The 26,157-nt window shown below is 40.7% G+C and overlaps 1 protein-coding gene and 1 long non-coding RNA gene across 4 annotated transcripts in view; one reads left to right on the top strand and one right to left on the bottom strand.

The window, feature by feature from the left end:
• Pdss2 (decaprenyl diphosphate synthase subunit 2) overlaps positions 1–26,157 on the bottom strand; it is a 233,881-nt gene that overhangs the window by 181,286 nt on the left and 26,438 nt on the right. The window lies entirely within an intron of this gene.
• On the top strand, positions 19,923–22,599 carry LOC116075365. The gene is made up of 2 exons (XR_004112540.1): positions 19,923–20,116; positions 22,241–22,599. It is a non-coding gene; the product is annotated as an uncharacterized LOC116075365 (long non-coding RNA).

Genomic DNA, 26,157 nt, shown 5'->3' with positions numbered 1-26,157 from the left:
TAACATAATAATCAAAATACCAAATGCACAAAACAAAGAAAGAATATTAAAAGCAGTAAGGGAAAAGGGTCAAGTAACATATAAAGGCATACCTATCTGAATTACACCAGACTTCTCACCAGAGACTATGAAAGCTAGAAGATCCTGGGCAGATGTCATACAGACTCTTAAGAGAATATAAACACCAGCCCATGCTATTATACCCAGCAAAACTCTCAATTACCGTAGACAGAAAAACCAAGATATTCCATGACAAAACAAAATGTACACAATATCTTTCCACAAATCCAGCCCTACAAAGGATAATAGATGGAAAACACCAACATAAGGAGGGAAACTACACCCTAGAAAAAGCAAGAAAGTAATCTTCTTTCAACAAACCCAAAAGAAGATAGCCATACAAACATAAAAATAATATATATAAAAAAAAACAGGAACCGACAATCACTATTCCTTAATATCTCTTAACATCAATGGACTCAATTCCCCAATAAGAAGACATATACTAACAGACTGGATATGTAAAAAAGGACACAGCAATTTGCTACAAACTGGAAATGCACTTCAGTGTCAAAGACAAACACTACCTCAGAGTAAAAGGCTGGAAAACAATTTTCTAAGCAAATGATCCCAAGAAACAAGCTGGAGTAGCCATTCTAATACTGAATGAAATAGACGTTCAACCAAAAGTCATCAAAAATGATAAGGAAGGACACTTCATACTCATCAAAGGAAAAATCTACCAAGAAGAACTCTTAATTCTGAACATCTATGCTCCAAATGCAAGGGCACCCACATTCATAAAAGAAACTTTACTAAAGCTCGAAGCACACAGTGCACCTCACACAGTAATTATGGGGGACTTCAATATCCCACTCTCATCAATGGACAGATCAGGGAAACACAAACTAAACAGAGACACAGTGAAACTAACAGAAGTTAGGGACCAAATGGATTTAACAAATCTCTATAGAACATTTCATCCTAAATCAAGAGAATTTACCTTCTTCCCAGCACCTTCTCCACAACTGACCATATAATCGGTCACAAAACAGACCTCAACAGATATAAGAAGATTGAAATAATCCCATGCCTCCTATCAGATCACTACGCATTAAGGCTGGTCTTCAATAGCAACAAAAACAACAGAGAGCACACATACACATGGAAGCTGAACAACATTCTACTCAGTGATAACTTGGTCAAGGAAGAAATAAAGAAAGAAATTAAAGACTTTTTAGAATTTAATGAAAATGAAGGTACAATACACCCAAACTTATGGGACACAATGAAAGCAGTGCTAAGAGGAAAACTCATAGCTCTGAGTGCCCCCCAAAAGAAACTGGAGAAAACATACACTAGCAGCTTGACAGCACATCTGAAAGCTCTGGAACAGAAAGAAGCAAATACACTCAAGAGGAGTAGATGGCAGGAAATAATCAAGCTCAGGTCTAAAATCAACCAAGTAGAAACAAAAAGAACTATACAAAGAATCAACAAAACTAGGAGCTGGTTCTTTGAGAAAACCGACAAGATAGATAGACCCTTAGCCAGACTCACCAGAGGGCACAGAGACAGTAAAATTAATAAAATCAGAAATGAAGAGGGAGATATAACAACAGAAACTGAGGAAATTCAAAAAATCATTAGATCCTACTACAAAAGCCTATACTCAACAAAACAGTAAAACCTGGATGAAATGGACAATTTTCTAGAGAGGTACCAGGTGCCAAAGTTAATTCAGGATCAGATACACCATCTAAACAGTCCCATATCCCCTTATGAAATAGAAGCAGTCATTAAACATCTCCCAACCAAAATAAAACAAGCCCAGGATCAGATGGGTTTAGTGCAGAATTCTCTCAGACCTTCAAAGAAGACCTAATACCAATACTCTTCAAACTATTCCACAAAATAGAAACAGAAGGAACACTATCCAGTTTGTTCTATGAAGCCACAATTACACTGATACCAAAACAACACAAAAAAACAACAAAGAAAGAGGACGTCAGAGCAATTTCCCTTATGAATATCAATGCAAAAGTACTCAATAGGGCTGGTGAGATGGCTCAGCGGGTAAGAGCACCAACTGCTCTTCCAAAGGTCCTAAGTTCAAATCCCAGCAACCACATGGTGGCTCACAACCACCTGTAATGAGATCTGACACACTCTGATGTGTCTGAAGACAGCTACAGTGTACTTATGTATTATAATAAATAAATCTTTAAAAAAAAAAAGTACTCAATAAAATTCTTGCCAACCAAATCCAAGAAGACATTAAAACAATCATTCACCATGAGCAAGTAGGCTTCATCCTAGGGATGCAGGGATGGTTCAATATATGGAAATCCATCAGTGTAATCCACTACATAAACAAACTCAGAGGAAAAAAAAACACATGGTCATTTCATTAGATGCTGGAAAAGCCTTTGACAAAATGCAGCATCCCTTCATGTTAAAAGTCTTGGAAAGATCAGGAATTCAAGGCCCATATGTAAACACAGTAAAAGCAATATAGCAAACCAGTAGTCAACATCAAACTAAATGGAGAAAAACTTGAAGCAATCCCACTAAAGTCAGGGACTAGACGAGGCTGCCCACTCTCTCCCTATCTATTCAATATTGAAGTCCTAGCCAGAGCAATTAGACAACAAAAGGAGGTCAAGGGATATAAATTGGAAAGGAAGAAGTCAATATATCACTATTTGCAGATGATATGATAGTATACTTAAGTGACCCCAAAAACTCCACCAGAGAACTCCTACAGCTAATAAACAACTTCAGCAAAGTGGCTGGATATAAAATTGACTCAAACAAATCAGTAGCCTTCCTATACTCAAAGGATAAATGGGCTGAGAAAGAAATTAGGGACATGACACCCTTCACAATAGTCACAAACAATATAAAATATCCTGGAATGACTCTAACCAAACAAGTGAAAGATCTGTATTTACAAGAATTTCAAGTCTCTGAAGAAATTGAAGAAGACCTTAGAAGATGAAAAGATCTCCCATGCTCGTGGATTGGCAGAATTAATATAGTAAAAATGGCCATCTTGCTGAAAGCAATATACAGATTCAATGCAATCCCCATCAAAATTCCAACTCAATTCTTCATAGAGTTAGAAAGAGCAATTCTCAAATTCATCTGGAATAACAAAAAACCCAGGATAGTGAAAATGATTCTCAACAATAGAAGGTCACCATCCCTGACCTCAAGCTGTACTACAGAGCAATTGTGATAAAAACTGCATGGTATTGGTACAGTGACAGGCAGGTAGATCAATGGAATAGAATTGAAGTCCCAGAAATGAACCCACACACCTACAGTCACATGATCTTCAACAAAAGAGCTAAAACCATCCAGTGGAAAAAGACAGCACTTTCAACAAATGGTGCTGGTTCACCTGGCGGTCAACATGTTGAAGAATGTAAATTGATCCATTCTTATCTCCCTGTAGAAAGCTCAAGTCCAAGTGGATCAAGGACCTTCATATAAAACCAGATATACTGAATCTAATAGAAGAGAGAGTGGGGGACAGTCTTGAACACATGGGCACAGGGGGAAAGTTCCTGAACAGAGAACACCAACGGCTTATGTTCTAAGATCAAGAATCAACAAATGGGACCTCATAAAATTGCAAAGCTTCTGTAAGGCAAAGGACATTGTAAATAGGAAAAAATTACAACCAACAGATTGGGAAAAGATCTTTACCAATCCTACATCCAATAGAGGGCTAATATCCAATATTTACAAAGAACTCAAGAAGGTAGACTCCAGAGAACCAAATAACCCTATTAAAAAATGGGGAACAGAGCTAAACAGAGAAATCTCAACTGAGGAAACCCAAAGGGCTCAAAAACATCTAAAGAAATGTTCAACATCCTTAGTCATCAAAAATGACTCTGAGATTCCACCTCACACCAGTCAGAATGGCTAAGATGAAAAACTCAGGTGACAGCAGATGCTGGTGAGGATGTGGAGAAAGAGGTGGTGGGATTGCAGTGGGGGTACAACCACTCTGGAAATCAGTCTGGTGGTTCCTCAGACAATTGGGCATAGTACTACCTGAAGACCCAGGTATCCCACTCCTGGGCATATACCTAGAAGATGCTCCAACATGTAATAACGACACATGCTCCACTATGTTCATAGCAGCCATATTTATAATAAACAGAAGCTGGAAGCAATCCAGATGTCCCTCAAGAGAGGGATGGATACAGAAAATATGGTACATTTACACAACGGAGCACTACTCAGCCATTAAAAACAATGACTTCATGAAATTCACAGGCAAATGGATGGAACTTGAGAATATACTCCTGAGTGAGGTGACTCAGTCACAAAGAAACAAACACAGTATGTTTGTGAGTATATACTCACTGATAAGTGGATGTTAGCCCAAAAGTTCAGAATAGCCAAGATTCAATTCACAGACCATATGAAGCCTAAGAAGAAGGAAGACCAAAATATGGATGCTTCAGTGCTTTTTAGAAGGGTGAATAAAATACTCACAGAAGGAAATATGGAGAAAAGTGTAGAGCAGAGACTGAAGGAAAGGCCATCCAGAGACTGCCACACTGGGGGTCCATCCCATATATAGCCGTCAAACCTGGACATTATTGTGGATGCCGGAAAGTGCTTGCTGATAGAAGACTGATATGGCTGTCTCCTGACAGGCTCTGCCAGGAGCCTGATCCAGTCCTGGGGACTGGATCAGAAACCAAAGAATACACATGGAGCGACCCATGGTGCTGGTCACATATGTGGCAGAAGATGGCCTTGTTGGACATCAGAGGGAGGAGAGGCCCTCGGGCCTAAAGGTGTTCAGTGCCCCAGTGTAGGGGAATGCCAGGGCCGAATTACGGGAGTGGGTGGGTGGAGGAGCACCCTCATAGGGGGTTTCTGGAGAGAGACCTGGAAAGGGCAAAACATTTGAAATGTAAATAAAGAAAATATCCAAGAAAGAAAAAGAAAGAGTAGGGAACTGAGAACAGTTAAATGTGAAATATACATGTAAAAAAAAAGAAAGATCTCAAATGCAAAGAAATAGGGAAAACCCAAATATTCAGAATTTAAGCATACTTTTTTGTTTGTTTGTTTATGTTTTGTTTTTGTTTGTTTATTTGTTTGTTTGGGATTTTTTTGGGTTTTCGAGACAGGGTTTCTCTGTGTAGCCCTGGCTGTCCTGGAACTCATTCTGTAGACCAGACTAGCCTCGAACTCAGAAATCCGTCTGCCTCTGCCTTCCACGTGCTAGGATTAAGCATACTTTTAAAACAAGAAAAGCATATAGAAAAAAAAAATTATTTTCAATTGAGTGAAGAGCCTCAAATCCAAATTTTTGCATCTTCAGATATATCTTTCCTATGACTTCCTCATGTAAAGATCATTCTGAATGATTTTGTTCTGCTGCCTTAACTAAAATTCCCTTTTCTAAATGCAGTATAGAATGCCAAAACGAAAGGATATGTTAGCTGAGAAAATTCCCAATCCATTGTTCACGTACCAAAGGGAGCTGGGGAACGCAAACCTAACATTAGCTGTGTTGGGTATTTACTGTTTCCTGTGTGTGTCCTTGCCTGTATGCATGTGTACCCTAGGTACTTACTGTTTCCTGTGTGTGCCCCTGCCTGTATGCATGTGTACCCTAGGTACTTATTGTTTCCTCTATGTGTCCCTGCCTGTATGCATGTGTACCCTAGGTGTAAGGTGCCCCGGAACTGGAATTCCAGGTGCTGGCCAGCTGCCTGGAGTAGGCACTGGGCCCTCTGCAAGTGTCTTTACATGACACTATCTCTCCACTCTCCCCTCGTGAGAAAGTTTAAAGTACTGAAAGAGGAGTCCTCAACAGTCAAAACCAGTTTTGTCAATTCTGCAAAGTAAACCACTAGAGAGATGATGGAGTGGTGGAGTTGGAGACCCTTGAAAATATCATGGCACACCTAATAGTTTACAGTTCTGAATGGTGCTCAAGAGTTTGGAAGGGTATGCTAAAATTTTCAGTAGCATTATCCTGAGATCCAGGTATTTTTATCACATATTACTGGTACGGGCTTGTAGCATTCCGAGAACATTCACCAACAATTGAAAGGATGCTTCAATAAAAACATCAGCAATTTCTCATTAAATCATTTACAGAAGATCACATTCAAATGGATCTCAATTTGGAGAAGACAAGACCATGCAAAGACCTAAATATGCTATCACTGACTTCTACAAAGGAGTTTATCAGTCAGTAAAAGAAACTTCTAGATCTACAGTTTCCATTGAGAACTCTGTACTTAATAACATCTGCAAAATTAACAACTCTCCAGAGAGAGGAGAGTGTGGTGTACAGTGTTGAGTTTTAAGTCCACCATTTAAACACAGCTGGAGTGCATTTCAAAGCTAAGGAAGCACATATTAAATGATAATATTTCTCCCTCTTTGGTGACAATGCAGAAGTAACAGTTTTGTTTACTCACCATTTAGCAAACATCAATTCTAGACCCACAGATAACACAGATGAAGTAAATGTGTTAACAAAATGTCAGCCAGCAGAGCAGTACAGGGAATGTGAGGGTTGGAGGCAAAATGTCAGTAAGAAAGGCCCATCTCACGCAGGAAAGTGGCTGCTTCTTTTTGCCGAAGGGGTCAGGGTGCTTAAGCTTTTAGGTAAACAGGAAAAGACACAAAATAGTTTGGGCTTTTTTTGAACTCCTGCATAAGGAGGATATAGCTGGATTAAAGAACAGTTAGAAAGAAGCACAGAGACTGTCTGCAGGTCTATGTCCACATGCTTCTTTGCTTCAACCGATGGAATGATTTCAAGCGTCACCTACAATCTACTACATGATAATTCTAGTTATTTCCCATGTTAAATGCTCTGTGGCATGCTGAATTATGCTATTTTAAAGTGAAAATACTCACAAGGAATATCAAACCAGCAACAATTCAACAGACAGAGTAAATGGAAATAAAGACAGACAATTCTTAAGCCAAGAAAACCCCACTGGGTCTTAAGCAGTTAAGGATCTAGGCTACCCGAAGGACAGTCTTCAAGGGATTATTCAGAAGTTAACAATTTATCAACAGCTTTAAGAAGGGACACTCTTAGAATCTGCTGGCTTCCTTTTTTAATGTAGGCCACAATATGCTGAGAGTATATAAAAATTACTTCATGCAGCTTTTAGGCCAAGGACAGGCATTTCTCCCACTGACTTACTGATAAAAATTCTGGGATCACAACTTGAAGGTAAGAGCCTATTGCTACAGACCCCTCATGTTTAAGACTTGTGGGAATGGAGCTAGACGGTGCTATCCAGGGTGCCAAGGGAAAAAAGCCATCCACAGCCCTACCCACGAAAACCTAACTGGACCCCATCATTGCTAATGATTGTTTTGCAAATGCTTAGCGAATAAAGTATAAAATCATGTTTCAGTTCTTTCATTGTTGAAGAGGTGAGAAGCAGCTGCTGCTGGAGAAGAACCCCACCTTACTCCTAAGAGTGGTGAGCTGAGAGTCCCTCAGTTATCAAAAGCTCCTGAGAGATGAGAAGAAACCCAAACAGAAAGTGTCTTAAAAGGGAAGCATATACTGATGAGGGAGTAAAGGAAGACACTCGGTAGTGGCTAGCCTTCTCCTAGGCTAGTATCAAGCTAGAGTTTTTAAAACTAGCTCTTTGTCCAGCTGTGTCTGCTGTGATGGGGGCTGACAGCACTCCTGGAGCGCCTGCAGAAAGGGACAGAAACTGCGGAGTGTACAGCAGCCACTTGAAAGCAAGTACTGTTACACTCTTCTCCCTCCCCTTCCTGGTATAAAGGCTTGAAGAGTTTCAAGTCCACCCATCTATTTCTCATGTTGGTGACAATAAACTAGAATTACTGCCCATATTACTTGCTAGCATGTTCAATACATCAATATAGATTATGACAAAACCTAACATACTGTAACTATTACCCTTACTTTCCCCGCAAAAATATATTTTATTTGTTTGTTCACTCAATGCTTTTGTTTCCTGTATGACTTAGAGTTTCTATTGCTGCAATGAAACACCAAGTCCAAAATCCAAGTTGGGGAGGAAAGGGTTTATTTGGCTCACACTTCCACATCAGTGTTCATCACTGAAGGAAGCCAGGACAGGAACCTGGAGGCAGGAGCTGATGCGGAGTGTACAGAGGGGTGCTGCTCACTAGCTTACTCCCTGTGGCTTGCTCAGTCTGCTTTCTTAGAGAACCCAGGACCCACCAGCCTAGGGATGGCACCACCCACAATGGGCGAGGCCCTCCCCCATCAATCACTAACTAAGAAGATGCCTTAGAGCCAGATCTTAAGAAGGCATTTTCTGAATTAAGTTTCTCTTCTTTCAGATAACTCTAGCTTGTGTGTCAAGCTATCATGAAACCAGCCAGCACACTATATTTAAGTATGTTTTAGATGTTTCATAGGTGTTTTTAAAAAATACATGTTCATTATTTTAAAACTCGAGCAATTTAAACAAGTACAAAAATGCCACAATGAGGGAAATTTCTCTACAATTTACTTTCAGAATTTAACATTCAGTGAAAAAAAAATCTAAACATCTCTCTTTGCTAGTCACAATAATAAATGTTTTCTAAAAAGCATTCCAAAAGAAAAAGTATATTTAAAAAATTGCATTTTTCATAAAATGTACTTTAGCAATTTTTCAAGTACGATATTTTTCTTAAAAATAACCACAAACATTGGTTTGAATTTTATACCTATACGTGTCTGTTTCTTTGTTTACTAAAAATAATTCAAACTAATTTCCTCATAAATCTTAAAAAAAAAACCACTTATCTAGTTAAATGTCTACACCCACTGAAAACAAACACACACACATATGCATGCTTTATTACAGACCAACCTTAGGCTTGCATGCAAGAACTTCAACAGTATGCAGCCCTCTCCCTGCACTGGGGATCTCAGTAGACTGTGATTTCAGCCTAGTCCCTGGGGACAGAATGACCACCCAGTGCAGCAGTGAGCATACTGGGTAAAGAACACTTTGTATTTAAATCACAAAAGAGGAGAAAAGACATATAAACAGTTGCATTTTTTTTTTTCTGATGCTTAGATCTATGTTTTTTTGTTGGGGAGCGGGGTTGTTTGATTTTTGAGACAAGGTTTTCCTGTGTAGCCCTGGCTGTCCAGAAACTCACTCTGTAGACCAGGCTGGCCTTAAACTCAGAGATCTGCTTACCTCTGTCACCTGAACGCTGGCATTAAAGGCATGTGGCACAAAGCCCTGCTCCATGTTCATTTTTAAATCCTCGTAAGAAAACTTGGTTACTGTTTGGCACAGGGTCTCATCACATGGCCCACACTGGCCTTCAGCTCACCCTGCCCCAGCTTCCCAAGTGCTGGAATTAAAGGAGTGGGGCACCACACTTTACTGCTATGTCCTTTATACAGAAACTTCTAAAGTAACAGAATTCATTGTAGCCAAATGTTAAGATGTAATGAAAGTAACTTAAACATGACTCATTAGCTTAAATTGGGGTGAAAATCACTAATGTATATTTTTGATGCAGAAATGAGCCTAAGAATTGTCTACTTCAGTTTCCTAGTTTGAACCACATATTTTAAAGCCCTAGCATCATATATATGCACATTCAGAATAAGTATATCTTCACGAACTGATTGTCTTACACTTTTAAATACTTCTATCTCTTTGTAATATTCTTTATTCTGAAGTGGAGTTTTAGATTAATACAGTCAGCTTTCTGTATGTTACACATTTTTCTACTCTTTGGGTCTCATTTAAAAATTGTTTTTAGGGGCTGGAGAGATGGCTCAGGGGTTAAGAGTACTGAATGCTCTTCTGAAGGTCCTGAGGTCAAATCCCAGCAACCACATGGTGGCTCACAACCATCCGTAACGAGATCTGATGCCCTCTTCTGGAGTGTCTGAAGACAGCTACAGTGTACTCACATATAATAAATAAATAAATAAAAATGTTTTTAATTAACCAAGTAAGCTGTTTCATTATGAAACCTGAACACATACATAATTGTACTGTTTATGTTCTCACATATCACCCTCCCCACTGCCCCCTTTCTCAATCTAAGTAGGCTCCCTTCTGCTTTCATGCCCTATGGACATGTGTATGTTCATATGCATATGTGTGCATGTATGTGTGTGCGTGTGTATATGTACATATGCATGTGTGTATGCAAGCACATGTATACTAAAATGTACATTCTACATTGAAATTACATTCTTGTAGATAACAAAATGATTTTTCTCTTTACAAAAACATAACCTGAACATAGTAGCTTTTAAACTGGGATGTTTTGGCAGCTTACAGGTCATATAATCATTGACAAGACTGAGGTTAGATCCACCTCTTTATTTATTTGCTGCAGGGTCTCACCATGTAACCCCAGCTGGCCTATAACTCTCTCTGAGGGCCAGGTTGGCCTAAGGCTCAGAGATGCCGTGTCTCTGCAGCACCAAGCCCAGCTCTACAACCCTTCCTGTGCAGTTCCTTCATGCCTTCTGGATTGGATACCTCTCGGCATTGCATTTTCATCTGGGTTTGCAGTGCTCACCTTTTACTGTATTACAACCCACCTTCTAGTATTATTGGATTCTTTTTTATATGTGTACTTCAGCAGTAAGCCTGGTAATCAAGAGAGCCACAGAGAACATAGAGCATGGGCCTCTCTCAGCCTTGCCTAAGAAAGTATTCAACTCCATTCATGAAGGACATTTTTAATGTGTACATCATGTACACATTAACTATCAACTTTGAAGATGCTGCCTTTGTAGGCATCTAATAGTGTTCTAATAGTGTTAGGTGTGTCCTGGTAAAGACTCCGTGGTCCTCTGAGCTCCCATGTCGTTTTGTTCCATCCACCTTGAATTGAGTATTTTCTTTGTCACTTATTTTCAGCAATTTGTGAAACATCCTATTGGTTTGCTTTATTTTACTTGGGACTTGTTGAGACTCTTGATTTGTTAGTTGATATTTCCCATCAAATATGAAAATTTAGGCAGGCAGTTGTGGCACACACCTTTAAGCCTAGGACTCGGGAGGTAGAGGCAGGGGTATCTAATTTTAGGGCTTTCTTTCTTTAAATATTTTTGCTCACTGATCTTTTCTTCTGTAGTATCTAACTTTCTGTGGTCCCATTGAGCAGAATTCATTAATAGACTTCACATTTCACCCCTGTAAGTTCTGCTTGGGTCTTTACAAATCTAAAGACCTCCTCTGTCTGCACAGAGTGTGTGTTTTCCTGTAATTACTGGAACGTACTCACTGTGCTTACTAAAGCTATTCCAGCACTGTCTAATCTCTTCACTTCTGCTTTCTAAATGTTCAGTTATACACTGCATGTTCCTACTTCTAGACCTGCCTAGTATACTATTGAATGTTTCATTTTATTATCTTCTTGTAAAGAGGGTCGAACTTGATTTTATTTGACAGTTATATTACACATGAACTAATTTGTTTGGTGTGCTATTTCAATTAGAGCAGATTAAAAACAAAAAAAAAAGTCTTTGGGTTTTTTGTTGTTTTTGAGATAAGGTCCCATGCCAGTTGCCTTGAAGCTCACTGCACTCCTCCGGCCCAGTCCCCCACGCGCTGTAATTACACACTCAGCTTTATAATGCTGTTGTTTATAACTAATTTAGCTATAACCTAAAAGTGTGGATTTCCAAAGTCTGAGGAATGTCTTTCTACCCATATGCAGGACTTAAAGTGACTACACAGATATCTAGAACTCTATCTGCCCTGTATGTTCTTTCCATCAGGACCTCCCAGAGCTCTCAAGCAATGTCCCAGACAACACAGCACTAACGGGGCACTGTTAAGGATTCTCTTTCCTGAATCACAATCTGATGGTTACCTCTAGGCAGAAAGCCAAAATAAGCACATGTACTGTCTCCCTTCCCTGTGGGATGACAGCGTTGTGTTGCTTTTGTCCAATATAGGAAGACAGTTGTTCCATGAACACTGTCCAGTTTCCTAGCTGCTTATTAAGAAAAGGCAATTCCGGGTCCTGCTACTCCCTTGTGGCTAGAAGCAAAGTCCTTTCTCATAACATTTGATTGCATGTCGAGCACTACATGTAACTGCAGGGCTGCAGTCGATGTCATTTCCTACAGCAGACTTGCTCTTCCCTCTGATAAAAGACAGGACTCTCACTGGGCTGGGGCAAGATAGCAGATACAGTTAGATTCTGCTTTAGCTGCACTCCCAGCGTCTCAAGAGTAAAGCTGTCAATCTCTCCTGTAGTTTAGGTGTTCTCAAATCATGGCTTATAATCCACCAGTATCCCTAATTTTTTTTGTGGATCTATGCAATAAAAACCATAGTAATACTAAGATATTTTTATCCTTGCCACTGTGTTGAGATTGTCACTGAGTGCAAAAGCAATGGTGTGTAATCAGCACAATGTAGCCAGTGGCTTCAACCACATACAATGCCATGTGCTCACAGAAGGAAAAAGAAAATGAACAATTTTATTTATTATCTTTGATAAATAGAAAAATGGTTAATTATAGTGACTCATGACTAGAAGCACATGCCTTTTTTTTATGAGCTAAGTTGTAAAATGAGTACTATGTGTCAAAGATTTTTGATAAGAACCAGAAGGTGGTTGCTATCTCAAGGAAAAGCCCTCGTCTGGCTCTTTGATTTGTGAGCTGAATTAATATTATCTCCTCTTCCTTCATAAAGATTGCTTTTACTTGAAAGAACAGTCAATACTCAAATTATGACCTTTCAACTTCAATGGTTAATATATGTCTTCCCAAAAGTAATAATATTTGTTGCAAATGATAAAAATTGAGTTCTCTGGTGAGTGAGAATTAGAACTGTGGAAAATTTGTGTCCAACACTAGAACCTTGACAATTTCCCATCATTCCCCTAGTTTTTTTTTCCCCTAATTTTGCCAAAGTATATGTGCACCACGAGTATGCAGGCGCAGTGGTCAGAAAAGGAATCGGGAGTGGTCTAGAAAAGGAATTAGGAGTGGTCTAGAAAAGGAATCGGGAGTGGTCTAGAAAAGGAATCGGGAGTGGTCAGAAAAGGAATCCGAGAGCTAGAGTTACACACAGCTGTCAACTGCCATGTGGGTGCTGGGAATCAAACCCAGGCCCTCTAGAATGACATCCAGTGCTCTTAACTGTTGAATAATTTCCCCAACACCTATTTTTTTCTTAATGAGGTCAGTATAGTGTTCTTAGGGACAGTGTATTAAAATATGCCAATGTCCAAAGAGTCCAAATACTTTAGCGAGCCAGTATTTCCTAATGACCAAGACATGATACAAAATTACAAATTGGTTAAAGACTCACTTAAAATACATGATAGATCAATGTGCTTTAACATAATAAAGTACAAAAAGGTCATTGACTTTTGTTTCAGATTTCACACTACACAGGAGAAAAGAAGATTCACAGTTACCTGGAAAAGCTTTTGAATTACTCCTGTTTGCCCCAGCTATATAACAATTCTCAGGAACATTTCTTGGGGAAATTTTTAATTACTTTTTCTCAAGAAGTTTATTAATAAAAACATGCTATGAGTTCACTGTGTAAGTTAATACATATTTAGAACTCTCCCTTTCTGTTTCCACACTTTAGCCACGCCACAGGGGCACACTTTCGCAGGGCTTTCATGGCTCTGTAAAACTGGAAGGAGGAGATCCTGAGACCTGCAGGTTAAAACTGAGGAAGGCTCCTGAGCAGCAGGAGACTGCAGGACACCTGCAGGACACCTGCTCCTATTATGCCTCACATGTGTGCATGTTTACAACATCAGGGCAGTACGGTTAACCTGCATTTGTTCTGGCTTTATTCCTGTTGCTCTGTTAAAGCATTCTGACCAAAAGCAATGAAGGGGAGGAGAGAGTTTTCCTGGCTTACAATTTCAGGCTATAGCCCATCACTTAGGGGAAATCAAGGCAGGATCAACTGGCCCATCAGAAAACACCCCCAATCTAGAGCAGAGAGAAGCTGGGTAGGGTAGCACATGCTTTTAATCCTAGCACTTGGGAGACAGAGGCAAGTGGATCTTTGTGAGTTCAGGGTCAGCCTGGTCTGCAGGGTAAATCACTAAGAATTCAAAATTCAAAAAGAGTTTTTTAAAAAGTTAAAAAATTAAAAAAAAAATTAAAAAAGCAAAGAGGACTAATGTTCCCATGGAGTCGCTTGTTTGTCCCTCTTTCCACCTTTTCCTGCCTCATCCAGCAAAGGACGCCTCTGACTAGGGAACAGAGCTGTCTACAACAGGCTAGGTCTACTACTGTCAAGGCAATCCCCCACAGACACGCCTAGGGACCAAGTTCATAACTTCTCAACCAACACTCGCTCTGCAGGTGATTCGGAGTCGCTTCAAGCTTAATTAAAACTAGTCGCCAGAGTACTTCTCTTTGACTTTGCATAGGGCTAGTTCTAGTCCTAATGGTGTGTACACATGTACATATGTAGTACATGTCTGGGGAGGCGCATGTGGGTAGGTGGGTATGGATGCCTGTAAGGGTTGCAGGTTGCTATTAGGGGTCTTCACAATCACTTTTCACCTTAGTTTTAAGATGGAGTCTCTTTCTGAACCTAGAGCTCACCGATTGGCTATAGTGGCTGGCCAGCAGGCTAGGACCATCTGATGTGGAAACTCAGTTGTGTTGCGTGACACCACTAGAAACTGTCTTGTAAGAGGATACTTTGCTGAAACAGAAATGTGAGAGGGCATGCACTGCTGGATCAGACACTAGGAGGGTGTATGATGTTTGGAAGTATAAATGGAGCCCCAGGACAGCGAGAGGTCATTCTTGCATTGTGAAGTCATGCAACTCTTCGCTGGTTTTCACTGGTCTCCATTGACCATGCAGCACTTTACTGGTCTTGGCTGGTCTTCACTTCATAAAGAGAAACATACCAAAGAACATCTAGTGGTATTCTGGCTGATTCTGGCCATTTCTGGTTTCTGCTGGGTGGTGTGAGCGGTGCCACCACTCCAGATTCATGTTTGGTGTTTACTATTGAACTGGTCTGCTGGTGTCCTGACAACGGAGAGTGGAATCACCCCAAATAACTACTACTAACAAGTCGACAACCAGCTTTCCCTGTTAACCTTCTTTCTCCCCTATCTCTGGTCAGTGAACTAGAATGGAGGTTGAAGCTGTTAAGAGCCTAAATAAAGTAGGTTTAGAGAAAAATCTAGCCTACTGGTGGAGCCCAATGTAGGGTGTCATCTGTAAACATAATTTTTAAATTCATATTCCTTTCCAACCCCTGCCCCTGGAATGACAACTCTGAGGCTAGTTATTTATTATTAAATGCCTAGGCCATAAGCTTTGGCTTATTCCTTGACTAGCTCATAACTTATTTAACCCATTCAAACTCTTCTATGTCTACCACGGTTAACTACCTCTCCTTCAGTCCCGGTCCACTTCTCTCTTCCTGTCTCCTCAGTGTCTCCCTCAGCATTCCTGAGTTTAGTTACCTGTTTGTTTGTGTCCACCCTTCTGGCTTGTCTCTTCTCTCATCTCTTATGGCTTTCCTAATGTCTCTCTCTTTTACCTTTTACTATTTCCCATAATCCTTTCTCTTCCTGCCAGAGTCCCACTTTCTATTTCCTGTCTTAGCTCAATGGCCATTGGCTTTCTTATTGACAGGAGATGTTTATAAGAGATTCTCTCTACAACCATCCTATGTGCATACCCAGCACTGGGATTGCAGGCACATACCACCATACTGAGCCTTTGTGTTTAGGTAAGAATGGGTGGGCTAAGGATCTGAGCTCAGGCCTTCTTGCTTGCCCAGCAAGCACTTCACCAACCTAGGTATCACCCCAGCTCCAGTTGTCATATTTTCTAGTCTATCTGTAAAATTTCTACTCTTCCCTATTAGTTTATGCCCTGGAGCTTTAACTTTAAAACCTACAAGTTTGAAAAGAGGTGTGAGGACTGTTTAGGAAGAAGACACTGTCAACAATGAGTGATAAAGTAGTAATCTCACTAGGATGTATTTTAGGAAAATTAAAAGGCTAGCAGCCAAAGTGGGGCTTACACTTCAGCGCAGCCAAGTGTGGTTATCTGGCCTTAATTTTATTCTTAAGACTGACTCCCTAAAGGTCAAAATGCTTCTGATTTCAGAACATACACAACAGTATTTTTTTTCTAAAGTAAAGCTCAACAAATTCTCAAGAGAGGGTTCTTGAATAATTCACACACACACACACACACACAGAGAAAGAGAGAGACAGGCAGAGAGAGAAAGAGAGAAGGAAACAGAGAGAGAGAGAGAGAGAGAGAGAGAAAGAGAGAGAGGGAGAGAGAGAGATCCAGAATATACTTCCAATAAAAGGCATTATCAGGACCCAAAGTTGAACGTAAAAATTGTGGAGCCAAAGGAACAACAAAGTCAATGTTCTCTCTAAGCAAACGAGACCTGAACATGGGAAAGGACTTGTTTCGGCCTCAGCTCCAGCAAGTACACATACATTTCCAACCACAGCAGAGAAGGAGACTTGCATGCAGTCCAAGACCTGATGCTCAGAAAGTCTCCTTTCTGCCCCTTCGTAAAGAAGTAAAGGTTTTCAGGGTACTTCCCAACCTTGCTGGCTTTTGAAGATGGGGTAACAAGCTGATGATCATAGCCATGAAGAGGTAGTGAGAGCTCAGGGAACAGAGGAGGCAATCAAACAGTGCCAGTGTTTGACCAGAACCAAACTAGGACTGAATAGGACCCAAGAAGAATTGCAGACTCCAAGAAACCTTGGACTGTGGGAGCAGGGAAAATATATGAAGAATGAGGCTGGCTTTGAGGAGACCTAGCCACAAAATACAGTTTAAGACAGGGTCTCACTGTATAGACCACAAGGGCCTTGATCTCATGATCCTCCTTGTATTAGCCACCATTGCCAATCATAATAACAAGGATCTTTCCTTTCCTTTTTTGCTATTTGAAACAGGGTCTTATGTTGTGCTGTAGTTCAGGCTGGCCTGGAGCTTAATATGTAGACCAGGCTACATATAGTATTAGATAGTATCTGATTCTGAAAAAGTGATTTTACACTATGATTTAATATTTCCTGTCTAATTTTGCAGAAAATTTCCAAGCTCACCTAAACTAATTTGCATGTTCTTAGTCAAGTGTTCGATTGCTCTGTGAAGAGACACCATGACCACAGAAACTCTTATAAAAGAAAGCATTGAGTTGGGGCTGGCTTGCAGTGTCAGGTTTAGTTCATTATCATGGTGGGAAACATGGAGGCATGCAGGCAGACAAGGTGTTGGAGAGGGAGGTTACAGTTCTACATCTGTAGGCAGCAGGAAGAGAGACACACTGGGCCTGGCTTGGGCTTCTGAAACTTTAAAGCCCATTTCCAGGAACACACTTCCTCCATCAAGGCCCCACCTCCTAATCTTTTCAAATACTGCCACTCTCCGGTGACCAAACATTCAAATCTATAATCCCACAGGGGCCATTCTCACTCTAACTACCACGCATGCTAAAAAACATATATTCCTTCAGAAAACCAGACCAATAGTTTCTCTTCTATTTAAATGCAACTTGAACCAGAACTGAAAACCAAGTACATCATAACACTGATATGTTTAAGCGGCAGACCCCTCTGGTCTTTACCAGGTACCCACAACAGATAATTTTGGTGTGACAGAACAGTACCCAAAACACTAGAGAGGTGTATTCTAGGTGTAAGACCTTAGAGCTCCTAAGGAGATACTCTCATGTCAGGATCAATATTCTCTTTGCTTGCTAAATACACTAAGCAGGATCAGCAGATTTGACCACTGAAGTAGAATCTGGAGGCTGAAGAGATGGCTCAGCAGTAAAGAACTCTGGCTGTTCTTGCAGAGGATCTGAGTTTGGCTCCCAACAGCCACCCTGGGGAATCATAACCCTCTTTTATGTCAGTTTCATAGGAGCTAATGCCTCTTCTGAGCTCAGTGGACACCAGGAACATACAAGGCCTATACTCACATAGACTCACACACATTAAAGTAGGGCCTAGAGAGAAGGAAAGGGTGTCTGAAATAGGAAAGGCAATGAGCAACTCTTTGCTGGAGCTCCATCTGGAAAACTTTTTTGTTTGTTTTTTTTCAAGACAGGGTTTCTCTGTGTAGCTTTGGCTGTCCTGGAACTCACTCTATAGACCATGCTGGCCTCGAACTCAGAAATCCGTCTGCCTCTGCCTCCCAAGTACTGGGATTAAAGGTCCAAGTACTGGGATTAAAGGCATGTGCCACGGCCACCCGGCTGTAGCTCCATCTGGAAGACTGGTTTATCTAAGTTGTTTTGTGACCTGTTCAGTGCACATCCTTCATACTGGCTCTAATGCCCACCTAACAAAGTACAAATTCACCTGAAAGATTACTCAAGCTTCTAAATCCCTCTGTGGCCCACCAAAAGCTGTTCATCAGGTTTGAGTGACAGAATTATAAAAAAGAACAGTAAAGACCCGGACTCAATAACATCTAATCACAGGTCTGTATTCTCTGCGGGCAGCTGACTGAGATCAAAGGAGTAGGCAAGCGAGCGTGCGGTCAAATGCACATGCCCCGGTTTGGGGGCTTGTTTGTTTGTTTGTTTGTTTGTTTGGCTAGAGAAGGAAGGAACATGTGATGACTCAGCATGTGACGACTGTGGGCAACATTTTTATCTCCTTACAGTGGCAGAACTCTGCCAGGAACAAATCACACACCAGTTCACTATTGTGACACGTGATTCTATTTGCTAATACTGAGGGAGATGCATCTTATTCCTATGGTGAAACTACAAAACTACCAAACTCTGTTCCTAACCCTTAGTTCACAGAGAAAACAAGACATAGCACCAGATTCCAACTTACAGCAGGGAGGACGGAAGCCCATAGGCCATGGCATGGGAAACAAACAGGAAAGAAGCGAGACTCAGCCGAAGCATTTGAGTGTAATAAGTAGATAATGACCCAGAAGAGAACGGTCCGCGATGTTTATGATTACAGTCTGACTGCTCCTCTAAGTGCAAAGGCTATCCAGAAAGTCATATCCGGGATGATTTGTTAGCAAGGTACTTTCATGATAATAAATTAGAGTGTAATTAAAGTGCATTCTGTTTATTGAGGACTAAGATGCTTGCTATAATTCTCAATTATCTGCATGAATACACAACACGACGGAATGGGAAATAATTGTCCTAGGAGAGGATAAGAGACAGCTCAGGCCTGGGCAGAAAACGCTAGATTTCTTCTCCAGTTCTTCAAGACAACTTTTTCCAACACTAATAAATTAGACCACAAGTTTTCATACTTTGTAGCCTATTAGCAGTCTGCTACGGGCATGACTAAATCACAAAGGACAGGAAAAAGCTGGATATCCAGTACAAACCTGAGTGTAGACGAGTGGAACAATCATAAAGAAACAAACACAGAAGCATTTCAAAATAAAAGCTGCTGGTTTAAAGAAGGGCTTCTAGTGGATAACACAGTTTCACTCTCTTGATAAGATTAGTAATAATAAGACAACTGAGAATCTGAAGTCACTGATGAATTAAAAAAAACCAGAAAATAGAAACCTATTAAAAATTACTTAGATTAAGAAAATAATTACTTAGATTATTGAAAATAATTAGTGAAAGGTTTCTTTTTACAATAGAGAGCAATAGTGATTGGCAAACAAGTCACATGGACCTTGGCTGACCTGCATCAGGCATTCTGAGGTAAACACTGACCAAATGCTTATCATTTTAGGTCAGTACTACCCCACCATGGGCTCCAAAAGAAACCAGAAATCCTTCCTCTAGCTTGAGATACTTCCTCCAGCTTGGTCTCCCAACCCTGAGAGTCTGCGACACAGAAACCCACTGAGCAAAGCTATGCACGCTATGCAACAACTGTATGCAAATAAGATGTGCGCGTCAGAAAAGAGTAGCAAGGAAACTATCAAAGTGGTAACAGTCTGGCTGAGGCAGTGTGCTAAGCTAAATAATTACCTCCCAGATGTCTGCCTCCTAACCTCCTGCCGATGAGTGCACTTGGTGTGGCAAGAACGACTTTTTTCCCCAATGGAGAGAACTGAAGTCAGTGCCTCAAGCACACGAAGCTAGCTTAACTCTAATGAGCTACGCCCACGGTCCCAATATCAAATACTGCAAAGGTGAGTACGGATTTTCCCTTGGGGAGATTTATCCTGGAAGACACCAGTGTAATCACAAAGGCTGTAAGCAGGAGGCAGGATGGTCAGATCCTGCTGTCAGGGTGATAGAGGGAGCAGTGAGGGAATGCAGGGGCCTCTTGGAGATGGAGAAGCAAAGAATAGATTGCTCCAGGAGAATGCAATTCTGCCTACATCTTGACATTAGTTTTCAGATTCATTTCAGGCTTCTGGTCTCCAGAACATAAGTTAATGAACATCTAATAAAATGGTATTTCAAGCCACTAAATTTGTAGCTACTAAGTATAACAACAGTGGGAAACTCTGCATATGGTAAGGCTGACATTTTCTAACTTTCTTTAATATATCATATTTCTTTTGTTTTGTTTCATTTTGTTTTGTTGTTTTTCAAGACAGAGCCTCTCTGTGTAGCCCTGGCTGTCTTGGAAGTCACAATGTAGACCAGGGTTGCTCCTGCCTCTCTGCCTCTGCCTCTCTGCGCCTCTGCCCCTCAGCCCCACTCTGAGTGCTGGGATTAAAGGCACCACTACACCCAGCTGGACTTCTTATTACATCTATCAGCGCATGGTAAATCAAAAGCCTGGATTGCTGAGCATAAATGAAACCCCCTTTACTTCACAGTGTTCAATCCCAAGCAAGTGTGAGTATCAAGAGGCCAGAGTGAAGAGAGACAGAGACCAGCAACGCACGCCTTTTCCCATCTCAAAAATGCTGACTTCATCTTATGCTCAAATACTGGTGTTTTTAAAAGCCCCACATGTTAGAGTGCAGCCAGGACTATGAACTGCTACTCTGATACAGCAGTTCACAAAAGATCAATTACCCATGCCAATGGTGTCCTCAACCCAACGTTCAAACTGAAAATCAACCGAACACCATATTCTTTAAAAACAACAAAAATTCTACAAATAAAACCACTATATTAATTTTTAAAGTTGATACTTGCTTAAAAATTTGGACTGGAAATTGTGTTCTGGCTTAAATACTTTGTCAAAGGAAAGGTAAGAAAATAAAGTTATTGTGTTTCCTGGCTGTTTCTCTTTGTGGATGTCAAAACACTAGTCAGAGAATTCTCAGAGAGAAAAGGTTCATTAACTGTTAGCCCAAGGAACCACATCCAACTAGAGCAGCTCATGAATAACTGTGCTTTCCTCAGCCTTAAATAACAACTGACCTTATTATAAAAAGACTACAACTGCATGCAATTAGGCTGATCTTTTACAGTTTATTTTGCAAAGGTGGGCTCTAACCCCGAGTCTGTAAAAAGTCCAACAATGAGCTCTTTTGCTTTTATAAAAACAGGAGCTTGTTCTGATAGCTTAGGCTAGCCTTCAATTCACTATCTTCCTAAGGCAGCTTCCAGAGGGCTGGATAGAAGGTGGGTCACCTACTGACCAGGGTCTGTCTGTCTGTCTCTCTGTCTCTGTCTCTGTCTCTGTCTCTGTCTCTGTCTCTGTCTCTCTCTCTCTCTCTCTCTCTGTGTGTGTGTATATATGATATGTATACGTGTGGACATGTGCATATCTGTGTGTGTGAGATATGTACACATGTGCATGTCTGTGTGTGTGTGTGTGTGTGTGTGTGTGTGCTTCTGAGGTGTGGTTGTCTTGCTAGGGGCCAAATCCAAGGCTGTATCCCTAACCCTTTGACAAAAGGATCTCTGTGTAGCTCAGACTCGCCTTGAACTTGACATATGACCCAGACTGGCCTCAAACCCAGTGGATCATCTCACCTCTGCTTCCTAAGTGCCTGGATTGAGGTTTGCATCACCATACCAATTTGATCATATGCTTTTTCTATGTATATTTTGTTTTAGTTTTTGAGACAGGCTCTCAGTATATAGCCTAGGCCAGCTACAAACTCATGGCAATCCTGCTTCAGCTTCGCAAGTACTTGGGTTAGAGGTATGAGACGCCACACCTGGTCTGGTGTGTTTTTAAGAGCCATATTTTCCCTCCTTTTGGGGTATCATATCCCAACATTTAGAGAAGCTATATAAACCGTAGTGTATTAATAAGTACATGTTTTCAAATGTGAGAGTAAGGCTTTGTAATAATTACTGGCGGTCACATGCATCCCTTGGTCATATCTCATATTCTTTCTCAGCAGCAAAATCCACATATGGAAGACATCATTATCAACAGAGTGTGTCCAAAGATTGATCTCCATAGCAACCGTACCCCTGCTACACGTAATGTCTAAGGTCTCAGAGTTAACACCACATGCACGCAGAGCATTGGTATTATGTAGTCCCGACTATGGTTGCTGTAGAAACCTAAACTCTGGTCCCTGGCAGCAGAGGAGAGAAAGAAAACAAGAACAAAGGGTCCCTGCGAACCAACTCATCACTCCTCTGCTCTCAAGAATGGCGGCATCGTCTGAGTACTCTGTTAAAGCCCTGCCTTGACAGCACTAAAGGACATTTCTTCCACAGAAAGATTTTTAAATGATGTCAAGTCTTTGACTTGAAGAACCGTTTCCTATTTTCTAAGCCCCTCCCCCTATTCACTGCTAAATTAGATGTTGAGAGGCTCATTCCGATGAGCAGCACCCCCACTCCTCGCTTCAGCCAGAACAAGCCCCACACAGGCGAGCGGAGAGGTGCCAGTTCTGAGCTGATCCATTAAAAAGTAGGTATTTGTGGGGTATCATGTGATGTTTCAATACATTTATATATGGCATAAGGTTCAAAAGGGAGTGAACATATGTATCTTATCAAATGTTTACCATTTACTTATACTGAAAACATCCCAAATCCTCGCTCCTAGCTTTTGAAACACATGCTAATATTATCCACAGTCATACTTCTATGCAGCTCATAAAAACTCGATTTAATCTATTTAATTTTTTATTAGAGTGTACGTGCATGCGCGCACAGGCAGCAGCTCGCGTGTGGAGGGCAGACGACTTTGAGGGTGGGTTCTTTACATCCACTTTGCTTAGGTTGTAGGCAGTGAACACAGACTGTAAGGCTCACGTGGATGGAAAGGGCCTTCATCTGTTTAGGCATCTCTCCAGATTCCAAAACAGTTTTGCTCCTGACAACTTAGCTCCTACTGGACAATCTTCCCCATTTCTCAGTTTCTGTTCCACCTGCCAGCTTCCAGGAACTCCCTCCCACCTTATTCTCAACTTCTATTAGATCGCCTTGTTTTAGGTTCCATAAGTCAAGTAAAATTTGTCTTTTACACCACTAGGCTTACTTTGTTTAACATAATGGCTTCCAGTTCCATACATACTGTCAACCGAATTTCATCCTTTTTATGAGTGAGTAATATTCTACTGTCTTATATATAACACATCTGTATTTATTCATTGGCTTATAGACAAGCAAAATATCCCATTTCTTGTTAGTTGTAAACACTCCAGCAATAAACACAGATGTACTGATGTCTTACCAGACTGACTTCATTTCCTGATACAGGTTTTTGGTTTTTTTGTTGTTGCTGTTTTTTGTTTTGTTTTGTTTTGTTTTCCTGTAGTGGGACTGATGCACTATATCACCAATCTATTTTTAAGTTTTCAAGACGCCTCCACAGTATTTCTCATGATGGCTCTACTAATTTACATTCCCATAATGTACAAGGGCTCCCTTTTCTCTACGCCATCAGTGGCTATGTGTCTTAGTCAGTGTGCTCCTGCTGTGAAGAGACATGACCACAGCACTCCTGTAAAAGAAAGCATTTGATTGGGGGCTTGCTTAACAGTTTAGTCCACCATCATCATGGCAGGGAGCATGGTGGCAGGTAGGCACGGTGCTGGAAAAGGAGCTGAGAGCTACATCCTAATGTACAAGAAAAGAAAAAAAGACCTCAGTGACACACTTCCTCGAACAAGGCAACTTCTACTCTAACAGGGTCATACTTCCTAAGCCTTCTCAGAGCGTGCCACTCCCTGGTGACAAACCATTCAAATATATGAGCCTATAGAGACCACTCTTACTCAAACCACCACTATGTACTTTACCGTTTTGATAACAGCTGTTCTTACTAAAGTTAGGTAAGATCTCACTGTGATTTGAATTGTATTTCTCAAAGTAACTGAAAATATTGAGTATTCTGTCATGGCCCTTTGCATGTCTTCCTTGAGAAATTTCTACATATATTTATACTGATCTATTTAGTTTTGATTTTTATTGGCTTATGGGGGCATGCTCCAACTGAGTTATTTGAGGTTCTCACATACTCTGGTTATGAGATCATTTCAGGTGTGTATTATCCTCCATTCTGTATATTGTCCATTCATCCCATTATCTCCTTTAATGTACAGTCTTTCCTAAATTTTTTTAGATTTATTTTTATTTATTTACTTGTATTTATTTTATGCATGAGTGCTCTGCTGCATGTACACATGCATGCCAGAAAAGGGCATCAGATCCTTTTATAGATGACTGTTTACCACCATGTGGGTGCTGGGAATTGAACTCAGGTGCTCTAGAAGAGCAGCCAGTGCTCTTAACCACTGAGTCATCTCTCTAGGCCTACTGTAAGGTTTTTTAATTGGATGATATCCATCTCTTTGCTTTTGTTTCCTCTTCTTTGGAGACTTGCTCATTTCAGTGTCCTAAAGCATTCCTTATATTTTCTTCTCGAAGTTTTATAATTTCTTGTTCGGTATACTTGATCACACTGTAAACTCCAGGATTGTATTGTTTACTGGAAAAACCTGTTTGTAGTTGTGGTATGGCTCAGCCTTAGTATACACCCTTAATCCCAAACAATGAAGGTAAAGTTAGTTTGTAAAAGGAAGCACCCATGTTTGAAAGTGATTTCTAGCTCTGACATACCCAGGATCAGAGGTGAGGAGGAACCAACATCTGTCCCAAAACTGGGAGTAACTGGGACCAGCAGGAAGAGATACATAGGAATTCCACCTGCCCAGTGATTCGGGTTCCTTCTGGTCTGTCTGGGCTGGTGTCCAGAGCAGACCTTGGGTGTAGGATCCACAGCTAGTCCCACAACACACAGAGGAAGCCCTACTCCCAGGTGCTCTAACAAGCCCAGGATCACAGGATCCCAGAATCACAGGATCACAGAGACAGCTTGACTCTGAGGAGTTCTGACACAACCAGGATCACAGGAAGGACAGGCTCCAGTCAGATTTAGCCAGGGCAGGTAGCACTAGAGATAACCAGATGGTGTGGGGCAAGCGTAAGAATATAAGCAACGCAAACCAAGGTTACTTGGCATCATCAGAACCCAATTCTCCTACAATAGCAAGTCCTGGACACACCATTACACCAGAAAAGCAAGATTCAGATATAAAATCATTTCTCATGGTGATGATACAGGACTCTAAGAAAGACATAAATAGCACCCTCAAAGAAATACAAGAGAACATAGGTAAACAGCGAGAAGTCCATCAAGAAGAAACACAAAAATCCCTTAAAGAACTACAGGAAAACACAGTCAAACAGGTGAAGGAAATAAGCAAAACCATCCAGAATCTAAAAATTGAAATAGAAACAATAAAGAAAACAGAAAGAGAGACAACCCTGGCCATACAAAACCTAGAAAAGAAATCAGGAGTCATAGATGCAAACATCACCAACAGAATACAAGCGATAGAAGAGAGAATCTCAGGGGCAGAAAATATCATAGAAAACATTGACACAACAGTCAAAGAAAATGCAAAAAGCAAAAAGCTCCTAACCCAAAACATCCAGGAAATCCAGGATGCAATGAGAAGACCAAACCTAAGGGTAATAGGTATAGAAGATAGTAAAGATTCCCAATGTAATGGGCCAGCAAATATCTTCAACAAAATTATAGAAGAAAACTTCCCTAACCTAAAGAAAGAGATGCCCATGAACATACAAGAAGCCTACAGAACTCCAAATAGATTGGACCAGAAAAGAAATTCCTCCCGATACATAATAATAAAAACACCAAATGCACTAAACAAAGAAAAAAATTTAAAAGCAGTAAGGGAAAAAGGTCAAGTAACATATAAAGGCAGGCCAATCAGAATTACATTAGACTTCTCACCAGAGACTATGAAAGCTAGAAGATCCTGGGCAGATA

The sequence above is a fragment of the Mastomys coucha genome, unplaced genomic scaffold, assembly GCF_008632895.1.
Source record: "Mastomys coucha isolate ucsf_1 unplaced genomic scaffold, UCSF_Mcou_1 pScaffold3, whole genome shotgun sequence".
Taxonomy (NCBI): Eukaryota; Metazoa; Chordata; class Mammalia; order Rodentia; family Muridae; genus Mastomys; species Mastomys coucha.
Note: the sequence above shows the minus strand (reverse complement) of the source record. Positions and strands in the feature narration are given on the sequence as shown.